The sequence below is a fragment of the Colossoma macropomum genome, unplaced genomic scaffold, assembly GCF_904425465.1.
Source record: "Colossoma macropomum unplaced genomic scaffold, Colossoma_macropomum, whole genome shotgun sequence".
NCBI classification, from domain to species: domain Eukaryota; kingdom Metazoa; phylum Chordata; class Actinopteri; order Characiformes; family Serrasalmidae; genus Colossoma; species Colossoma macropomum.
Genome location: NW_023494791.1, coordinates 41,938,481 through 41,949,530, shown reverse-complemented (window position 1 = coordinate 41,949,530; position 11,050 = coordinate 41,938,481).

The window sequence follows — 11,050 nt, the reverse complement described above, 5'->3', positions numbered from 1 at the left end:
TGACCACCCGTGAGTCTGACCACATGTGACATCAATGGGGCTATACTATCACATGACTCACTGCAAACTTCCTGACCAGCTATGGTGTGGCAGCTGCATCCACCACAGGATGAGGTACAGTATGGCAGCACAGGTGGATTCAGGGCAAGTGGTCAGTGGATATGGCTCAGGAACATACCAACCACCTCAAGCTGCATGTGGTGAAACTCATCTTAGAGTATTTCCTTCCAAACCTCCAGGGCAGACATGTACTTGTGCATTCGGACAATCGAGCTACTGTTTACCATGTGACTCGTTATGGTGTTACCAGACCTCTGATGCTGTTGAGTCTGATTCATGATCTATGGGCATGGGCACACCCCAAGTTACTGTCATTAAGATCTAATGGGTCTGACCAGCCCGACAGCTGACTCTTGTGGCACATGCTTAGCCCGGTTCAATGGAGACTTCACCAAGATATGATCAGTATGAATTGGAGCAGATACTGGCAGGCACACATGAACCTGTTCACCTCGTCAGACATGACTCACACAGGAAGCGGAAAAAGGAGTCGGGCCTCCCATAGCTAGCCGAGGGAGCTGCTGTATGCGTTCCCCCACTGCTGGTCATTTTCATTTAGCCCCACCTATTGACGACGAAGTGTTTCTGCGAAGGGCAGTGAAACTGTAAAAAAAACGAGACTAAACACTCAACACGAGATAGCAAAACATGCTTTGAAAACAATGGAACATATTGACAAACCACACAAACATGGGCAGCAAAACATCAACACTGACCAGAGAACAATGGAGACAAGGGGGTAAAGAAACACAAACAAATGACCAGAAACACCTGAAAACAGTAAAAGAAGGTGGGGCAATAAACTAAACATGTCAGTAACGGTGACGGGGCTGGACAAGGGAGAAGACAAAATCCACACCAAAAATAAAGACACATGGCCAAAGAAAAGAACAGCACATGATACAGAAAAGTCTAGACAGCGGCAGGAGGGGAAAGAGGAACTAGGGAGTCCCAGACAAGTACATGAGACCAAACAAAAGTGGACTTCAAGGGAAGAAAATACAATGCAAGAAGAATGCAGCACACAGGCCTTTTAAATGAGAAATGAACACACCTAAAGCTTTCCTCATAATCACCCATTTTCACCAGTAACACTGTCATCACCGCAAGGTTTCTATTTCTGTATGCCACTGTCAGCTGCGTAGCGCTATCAGGAGGGTACAATGGTACTTTCATGAGCAATATGTGTTGTTGCTGGCAGTGGAAGAGTTTCTACTATTGCAACTTTGAAAACAATGGAATGCCTGGATTCCCATCTTCTGTCTCCTGCCAGCAGGACTCTAATCTTGGGCTGTTTGGTTCCAGAAATTTTTGATAGAGTCCAATTCTGATTCCAAGTGATGGGAATCAATGCCAGTTGCCAGTCAGGAGTTGATTTCATACCCAAGTTAGCATAGACTCAGCTATGCAAGGTACCTGTCTTCTTAACTTCAAAGAAAGTTTGCTGTAGTAGGATGTCAGGGTTACAGCTCAGACTGTGTTAAGCCCCCTCTAGCATTCTCTAAGATTCTAAGAGGGGGTGTGGCTAAAATTGAAAACTTAAATGGATGGAACAGATGTAAGTTTTTAACAATAGGAATGATTATTTTAAACTTTATTACATCATCATTGACAACAATTCACTTCTAACAGTCTAGCCTAACCTAAAGGGTACATTGAAAAATAAAAGGCAGAGACAGTACAGATGAGATTACATCAAAATGCTAACTAGATATTAGCCTAACTTATTGCCCCTTTGCAAAAATGCAGAACAGGTTTGTTAGCAGCCATACGGTGTGTTTTCATGTCACATTTTCTTCACTGGAAGGGCATCTGTTAGGAATTTCCCCACATTTTCACGCACACAGGGACACCCTCTACAGCACAGCATCACATTTTATCCAGGGGAGGGGCAGTTCTCCATTAGAAAAACACTTCACTGGGCACTTCCTCATGTTTTCTCACCTGCAGGAGTAGCCTACACAGCACTGCATCTCATGTTCCATTGGAAAGGCACCCATAGGAAAGTTAGCACAACTTTAATATGGAACACCGATTATATATATATATATATATATTTATATTATATATAAAGGCACATCTGAGCCTCACCATTCATGGCACCCAATGAACCAACTTATGGCTTAGTCCCTCTCTGCAGTCTTCCCAAAAGTTGGGAAAATTCAACCAGATATTCCACTGTTTTCAATGGAGCCATGACATAAAATTCTCCCACCGCCAGCAGTTCAGTCAAAGGGTCGATTTTCCCAACTTTTGCCATCGACTGCAGTCGTGAAATAAAATGGATGCTGATTTTATTGCGAGCCACATATTATACAATAAAAATAAAAGAGTGTCCTCCTGACATTTTTTTTTTTCATAAAAGCTTTCCAAATACTGGAAACCCATTTTTTCCTTGCTTTTTTGGATCAAACAGTTTGATACAGCATGTAAACACTGTTTCAAAACAAACCGTTCACTTCCCACTTCATACAGTCCATAAATGAGCACTAAGCTGCAAAACTGACCTGTATTGAAATCCTTGTTCTTACGCTGTCTACAGCAGTTTAGCCTCAACCATTGACACTGACTATGAGGATTATTTCAGCCTGGACTGCTTTTTGATTGAGGCACAATACAGAGGCACATTCAAACTGGCTCCTTCAGATTTCCTCTCATACATTTTCAAATATAAAATATAGTTTATACTATGGCTCAGCTGGAAACTTGATGGTTATTATTTACTGAGAGATGTGGATCTATTTGCCCAGTGTGCCCAGCTAATCAACATTTTAAACTCAATATTTAATCAATAATGAATGTCAATCTATTGCTTTCCATTGTGCATTCATCCAGAGTTGTAACTAAGGCCCAATCCCATTTCTCATTTTTACCCCCACCCTTTCGAGTGTCACTTTGCACCTTGGAACTGAGTTACAAGGCGTAGTTGTTGAAATCCTCTCTACAAAATGGGAGCCTCAAATAAACAAGAACATTACTTCATTAACAGGCTACTAGCGCTGCTCTGTACGTGACCCTGCCAGTCTGCAGTGATAGCAGAGGAGGGTAAAGTTCAGTAACCTCACTGCTGGGCTTTGGTTACATTTAGGGCATCATATGCTTTCAAAGGGGGGGGGGTGACAATTATTTATTGCCCACTCTTAATTCTTCAGTGATATGAAGCTGAAGTCAGCTATTTGCCAGCTTCTCATATGAATTGTCCTGTTACACCTTAAAATTGTGCAGCGGTTACAGTCTGGCGCCTCAAGCGTCAATACTGCTGGACTATTTAAGGTGAAATGGGAAATTTAGCTAGCTAGCTACCAAAACATTAGCATACTGTTACAGATTTTTCATACTTGTTATGAAGAAAAGGGCCATAAGACATTGAAATAACATTAAACTAAGAGAATATAGTGGTTAACGTCATTTTAACTGAGAAAATACTGTTTGAGTGTGCCTTTGAAAAACCTCAGTTTGGAGGGCCATGTAGCCCTGACACTTAGCCTAAGGACTAAGTGGATATGGCAAGGAGTGAAATGGGATTGGGCCTAAACTTTGAATGAGAGACTAGATAATCATCTTGTTCTAAAATGATGTGCGTCTATGAGAAGTGTGTGCCATCACATCCATTTATTGTCTGGACTGGACTCCACAGGCTGCTGCTGCAAAGCGCGAGTCGCATTACCTGCACCACACTCTGGACATGTGCGTCATTAAGGCGCCTGCACATTCTCACACATACCCACTATCAACTGCATGAGACAGTCCTCAGCTGGACTGACCCCCTTGAAGACAGCAGGAGGACTGTGTCCAGTTTATACATGGTTTATACACTGGTCTCTATTCCAAAGGTGCATTTTTAAACAAAGAGCCCTCAAAATTCTTGTCTTTTTTCCAGAGTGCACCCACACTTGCAAGGTTTCTATTTCTGTATGCCACTGTCAGCTGCGTAGCGCTATCAGGAGGGTACAATGGTACTTTCATCAGCAACACTATTGCTCCTTCGAAAACAATGGAATGCCTGGATTCCCATCTTCTGTCTCCTGCCAGCAGGACTCTAATCTTGGGCTGTTTGGTTCCAGAAATTTTTGATAGAGTCCAATTCTGATTCCAAGTGATGGGAATCAATGCCAGTTGCCAGTCAGGAGTTGATTTCATGCCCAAGTTAGCATAGACTCAGCTATGCAAGGTACCTGTCTTTTTAATTTCAAAGAAAGTTTGCTGTAGTAGGATGTCAGGGTTACAGCTCAGACTGTGTTAAGCCCCCTCTAGCATTCTTTAAGATTCTAAGAGGGGGTGTGGCTAAAAATGGATGGAACAGATGTAAGTTTTTAACAATAGGAATGATTATTTTAAACTTTATTACGTCATCATTGACAACAATTCACTTCTAACAGTCTAGCCTAACCTAAAGGGTACATTGAAAAATAAAAGGCACAGACAGTACAGATGAGATTACATCAAAATGCTAACTAGATATTAGCCTAACTTATTGCCCCTTTGCAAAAATGCAGAACAGGTTTGTTAGCAGCCATACGGTGTGTTTTCATGTCACATTTTCTTCACTGGAAGGGCATCTGTTAGGAATTTCCCCACATTTTCACGCACACAGGGACACCCTCTACAGCACAGCATCACATTTTATCCAGGGGAGGGGCAGTTCTCCATTAGAAAAACACTTCACTGGGCACTTCCTCATGTTTTCTCACCTGCAGGAGTAGCCTACACAGCACTGCATCTCATGTTCCATTGGAAAGGCACCCATAGGAAAGTTAGCACAACTTTAATATGGAACACCGATTATATATATATATATATATATATTTATATTATATATAAAGGCACATCTGAGCCTCACCATTCATGGCACCCAATGAACCAACTTATGGCTTAGTCCCTCTCTGCAGTCTTCCCAAAAGTTGGGAAAATTCAACCAGATATTCCACTGTTTTCAATGGAGCCATGACATAAAATTCTCCCACCGCCAGCAGTTCAGTCAAAGGGTCGATTTTCCCAACTTTTGCCATCGACTGCAGTCGTGAAATAAAATGGATGCTGATTTTATTGCGAGCCACATATTATACAATAAAAATAAAAGAGTGTCCTCCTGACATTTTTTTTTCCATAAAAGCTTTCCAAGTACTGGAAAACCATTTTTTCCTTGCTTTTTTTGGATCAAACAGTTTGATACAGCATGTAAACACTGTTTCAAAACAAACCGTTCACTTCCCACTTCATACAGTCCATAAATGAGCACTAAGCTGCAAAACTGACCTGTATTGAAATCCTTGTTCTTACGCTGTCTACAGCAGTTTAGCCTCGACCATTGACACTGACTATGAGGACTATTTCAGCCTGGACTGCTTTTTGATTGAGGCACAATACAGAGGCACATTCAAACTGGCTCCTTCAGATTTCCTTTCATACATTTTCAAATATAAAATATTATTTATACTATGGCCCGGCTGAAAACTATTTGCCCAGTGTGCCCAGCTAATCAACATTTAAAACTCAATATTTAATCAGTAATCAATGTCAATCTATTGCTTTCCATTGTGCATTCATCCAGAGTTGTAACTAAGGCCCAATCCCATTTCTCATTTTTACCCCCACCCTTTCGAGTGTCACTTTGCACCTTGGAACTGAGTTACAAGGCGTAGTGGTTGAAATCCTCTTTACAAAATGGGAGCCTCAAATAAAGAAGAACATTACTTCATTAACAGGCTACTAGCGCTGCTCTGTAGGTGACCCTGCCAGTCTGCAGTGATAGCAGAGGAGGGTAAAGTTCAGTAACCTCACTGCTGGGCTTTGGTTACATTTAGGGCATCATATGCTTTCAAAGGGGGGGGGTGACAATTATTTATTGCCCACTCTTAATTCTTCAGGGCACCCACACTTAAAAAAGATGGTTCATCGAGGGTTCTTTAGTAAAGAAAATGGTTCTATATAGATCTTTGCATGATCAAATGTTCTTTGCATGTGAAATCGTTCTTCAGATTGAAGGAAAATGTGCTGTAGATAGTTCTATAAAGAACCTTTTTGAAAAGGGTTCTTCTGTTGTTATGGTGTCAAGCTTGTAGTAATAGAAGAACCTTTTCAAAAAGGTTCTATGATGATGTGGTGAAAGGTTCTATGGTGTGAAATGTGACATGCTAACATCATAAATTCAGGGCCACAGACCCAGAAGCCCAGGCAAGGCGGTGCCCCTGTCCAGCCTCCAACCTGGGAAGCTGCTTAAGGTTGTAAAAGTGTGTCAAAAAGGTCAAACCAGGATTAAAGTCAGATTAAAGTCAGGCTAAAATCCTCCGCTGAAAATACACAAGTACACAAAACCACAAGTGTAAACCTTGGGGACAGTCTGAAAGTTGCGGTCTTCAAATTTTTGTGACTGGACATTTCAAAAGGTGGGTTAGTTTCATTGTCTTGTGATAGGCTTTAGGCAGACTTTTGGGCCCGATATCTTTGTTAGACATGGTAACATTGTCACTAGTCTTGTGGGGCCAGATGTGATCTTGTACAACAACACAGGCCTAGACAACTTGTTAAACGTTTGTTGCTGGATTGCTTACTGCAGAAATATTAAATCAAACTTTATCTCCATAGTTAATTGAGTATCACTGCTTCAGGCATTTTCCACCACTGTCACATTTATGTGTGTCTAATGGCTTGATCAAATAAAGTAAACCATGCAGTCAAGCACATAAGTAGCAATGTAATGGTCAAAGACTAACTTAAAAAGGAAAGTTTGTGAACGACTTAAGTTGGCTTGATATAAGCCAGGTGGCTGATAAGGTGTTGCTAGGCTGTTACCGTGGTACCCGAGGTTGTTGATAAGGTGTTGCTAGGCTGTTACTGTGGTATCCCAGGTGGCTGATAAGGTGTAGCTAAGATGTTGCTGTGGTATCCCAACTGGTTGGTAAAGTGTTGCTAGGCCATTGCTATGGTACATCAGGTGGTTGGTCAGGTATTGCTAGACCCTTGCTATGGTACCCCAGGTGGTTGCTAAGGTGTTGCTAGGCCACTGCTATGGTATCCCATGCGGTAGCTAAGGTTTTGCTAGGCCGTTGCTATGGTATCCCAGATGGTCACTAAAGTGTTGTGAGGCCATTCCTATGGAATCCCAGGCAGTTGCTAATATCTGTGTGCATATCTGTGTCAGTATGCATGTGAACCTGTACGTAATGTTTATGAGGGGCAGTGTTATCGTTTCTAGCAGTTATGCTGCGTTAACATATCCTGCAGTGCCAGCAACAATGGATGGTCAAAAGAGGAGAAATTTATCAGAGTATATTGTTTATTTAAGGTGGCAAAAAAGTCAGGAGTGCTCTTTTATTTTTGTTGTTTAATACCGGATTTGCCTGGAATTCAACAAAAAGGCATTTGATGACTATGGCTCTCCAAAAAATCAGCTCGGTTGACAACAATGGAATATCCAGTTTGCTGTCGTCCATATAAGGCAAACGTGAGCACCCCGTTAGACTCAACGTTCCACCATTCACCATGGTAACGACTATAGTCTTGTCTCTCAGTCAAGGTTTATAGTTACAACTCTGGATTAATGCAAAATGGAAAGCGATGGATGGACACTGACCAGTGATTAAATGTTGAATTTACAGTGTTGACTGGCTGGGCATACAGGGCAAATGGACCCACATCTCCCAGTAAATAACAACCATCAGGTATTCAGCCAAGCCATAGTATAAATAGTATTTATATTTGAAAATGTATGAAAGGCAATCTGTGGGAGCCAGTTTGAATGAATTTGATTAGTTTAGTTCATGCAGCAGCAAAATGGTTTCCATGGCTCATGGGTCAGGCAGAAAGGCTCCTTTACTGAATTCTGCTTAGGTCCCTAGGGAGGTCAAGAACAGCTCTGCACGTAAAGATGTGAATGCAGCATTATACTTAACCCTTAGAGCCCTAGCACTATTAGGTGTTTTTTTCCCCCCGTTTTTGTCAGTTCCTCTTTCAGCTGTTGTAACTCTAGTAATTATATGAGACAGCCACATGTTATATGTTGTTTTATTTTCAGAAGACATGTGGCTTCTCAAATATGTAATCACCTGAGTTGTAAATGCCCACAGAAGTTTGATATTTTTATGAAACTGGACATGTTTTGATCAAAAATTTACCAAGCGCCTGTTTTTTTTTACGTATTTTTGACTGTATCTATTCAAAACATCACTGCACCTCTTAAATGTCAATGAGAAAGTTTTAGGATAAAGTGTCTATGAGCTGAAAATATAAGAATTTTGATGATTGTTCATTATATGGCTTATTACTGTGAAATAGTATGTGATTAGCATCAGGCGGACTTATTTTTCTTGATATTCTCACCTAAAGGAGACATGCAGATTGCTAAAACTGCATGTGACAGGCTGACACAGCAGGTCAAGCCTTTGGGTTTTTTGTTCAGGGCCAATATGGCTAATATTCCAGCTAATACAACACTGTTTTAGTACACTGGGTGTTTATTATCAGCTGCTTATAATAACAATGACTCCTATAATAAAGAATCCTTCCAGAAATGATCAGATAAACACTAGTTTATCTAGAAAACACACAATAAAGAGTCTGTACCGTAATATAAACCTGAAATTTGGATCAGTCCAGCGGGGTTGGACAGACGCCAGAAGACTCGGAAGGTGCGCGCGCAGCTTTTCTGTTCTAGATGCGCGTCACGTGACCGACGCGCCGTTGCTAGGAAACACGCGCACAAACACAGCAGGAACACTGCCGAGCCGCGCGTAGCTTCAGAGCGGCTAATCGGCGGAGGCGCTGAGAGGCGTTTTCGGTCGATGATACTGACTCATCTAATCAGATATTAGATCTGAAACACCGTGTAAACATTTCAGAAGCCCTATAATAAACAATAGTAGTGGAAATAAAGTGAGATGCGCGCGCACGCAGTAATCAGAGCGCGAGGAGCGGAGCGAAAGAGCGGTTTTTTAGCGGAGGGCAGTGAAAGACGCGCCTGGAGCTTCAGAGCGGCTAATCGGCGGAGGCGCTGAGAGGCGCTGAAGAGGCGTTTTCGGTCGATAATACTGACTCAACTAATCAGATATTAGATCTGAAACACCGTGTAAACATTTCAGAAGCCCTATAATAAATAATAGTAGTGGAAATAAAGCGAAATGCAGAGTTTATCAGCACAGAAACTGAGATTTACTAGAAGAATAAAACAGAAACTGTGAAGGAGCGTCTATGTGACTGTTTTTCCACAGTGGATTACTCACAGACGCTTCGTCGGACCGCGATGGGGCCGCTGTTTTTAGAAGCGGGAGACTCCGCAGTTTCTGAGGATGTGCGTAGTGAACTGCTGCGGTAAAGCATTCCTGAGTTATAAAGCTGAGAAGACAAGGTGTGATTTATGACGCAAAATCCTGATTGGGTTAATCCACCATTCATTACCTATTGAAAAAAACTGTGTTTAAACAAATGCTGTCCAAAAACTAAATGTGTTCAGTCCCATAAGAACATTACACAAGCATGCACAGAAAAACACTCATTATTGCACCCACCAAAACCTACTTGACCAGGCATTCTTTTTTATTCCCTGCAGTTTAACTGTTAGATGAGGAAAGCAGGAAACCACTGTTTTTCAAAATAAACATGGTTTCCTATCTCAAGTGTGCTAAAATGATCACATTTGTCCACAACACTACTGGAACAATGTTTTATTCCACCGTTAAGCCCAGCGGCAAAAGCTGAACTCTTGACGTAGCTTTCTGCTTAGCACTGCGGACTTTAGAAAGTTGCCACTTGTGGTGGAAGAATTTTCCATCACAGCTCTTTTGAAAATCCGGTTTTCTGTTGTTCGTCTACCACAAACACGTGAATGCAGCATTAGACTCATCCCACTATTCATATCGTATGTGAAAAAAAAAAACGTGTTTGAACAAATGCTGTACAAAAACTGTCAATGTGAGCAGCACAAACACTATTTTAGTATGAGCTATATGATAATGCAAATTTTCATAGCTCTAGCTTAAAAACTGAGTCCCATGAAAATGAGAAGTGATAATGAAGTCAAGCCATCTTAATTATTTTTTTGAAAAATATAGTGCAGTGATTCTTTTTCCTGTGCTGAGTATACTTTTCCTCACTAAATTGTGCAAGTTACCTTGAAGAGACGACACAGATGTGCAGAGCGATCCCACTGCGCAAATCCAGTGAAATGGAAACGTGCTCAATGACATCAAACAGCACTAGTTCATTGCCCTCACTCGCCCTCCAGTTGTTTCAGGTGCGGTAAGAGCTTTTGAAGATCTCCAGCACAACCCAGACTGGAATTTCAGATGGTCTCTTTTGGAGAGGCATCTTCTTTAGGATCTCTAGCTGACATTTATCTACTTTGTGCCACGTTTCCATGTTGGCACTGAAAAAAACATCAGTCTGTGCCTCATGGCGGTAGTCATGCATAGTCATGCAAACATCGCCATGGTGACAGCATCATTGGCAGAAATGGATGCTTATCAGAGCAGCTTTGGCAGTGTGGACTGCTTATTTACAGAGGGAAAAGACAGGAAGATGCTCTGCACTCTTAATTTTTGTTTATAAGACTCCATGCACCTCGACTAGATGCTCTACATTCATGGCTCTCAAAAATATAACCACCTGGTTTATTCCACCACCGCCATCGACAGCAGAAGTTGGGAAAATTGACAGAACATTCCACTGATCGCTGCAGCATAATGTAACAGCAGTATCTGACTACACTGTGAGCACATCTGCAAATTTAATAATAATAATAATAAAAAAGTGAATAATAGAGTGGTGTTTTACAGGTCTGAAGTGGCAGCCTTGTTGAATAGAGCTGAGCAGTTGAATAAGCATCTGATATTACTGTTTCTGCTAAGCATCTGAAGGCACCTAATTTTTGTTCACATCTGCATTCACCAAACCCCCACCGCTATGCCCAGCTGGACCTGCCTGAGCAATGCAGGCGTTAATTTCTTCTTTTTTTTCCTTGCAGTTTAGTTGTTTAAGGAGGAAAGCACAAAAATTA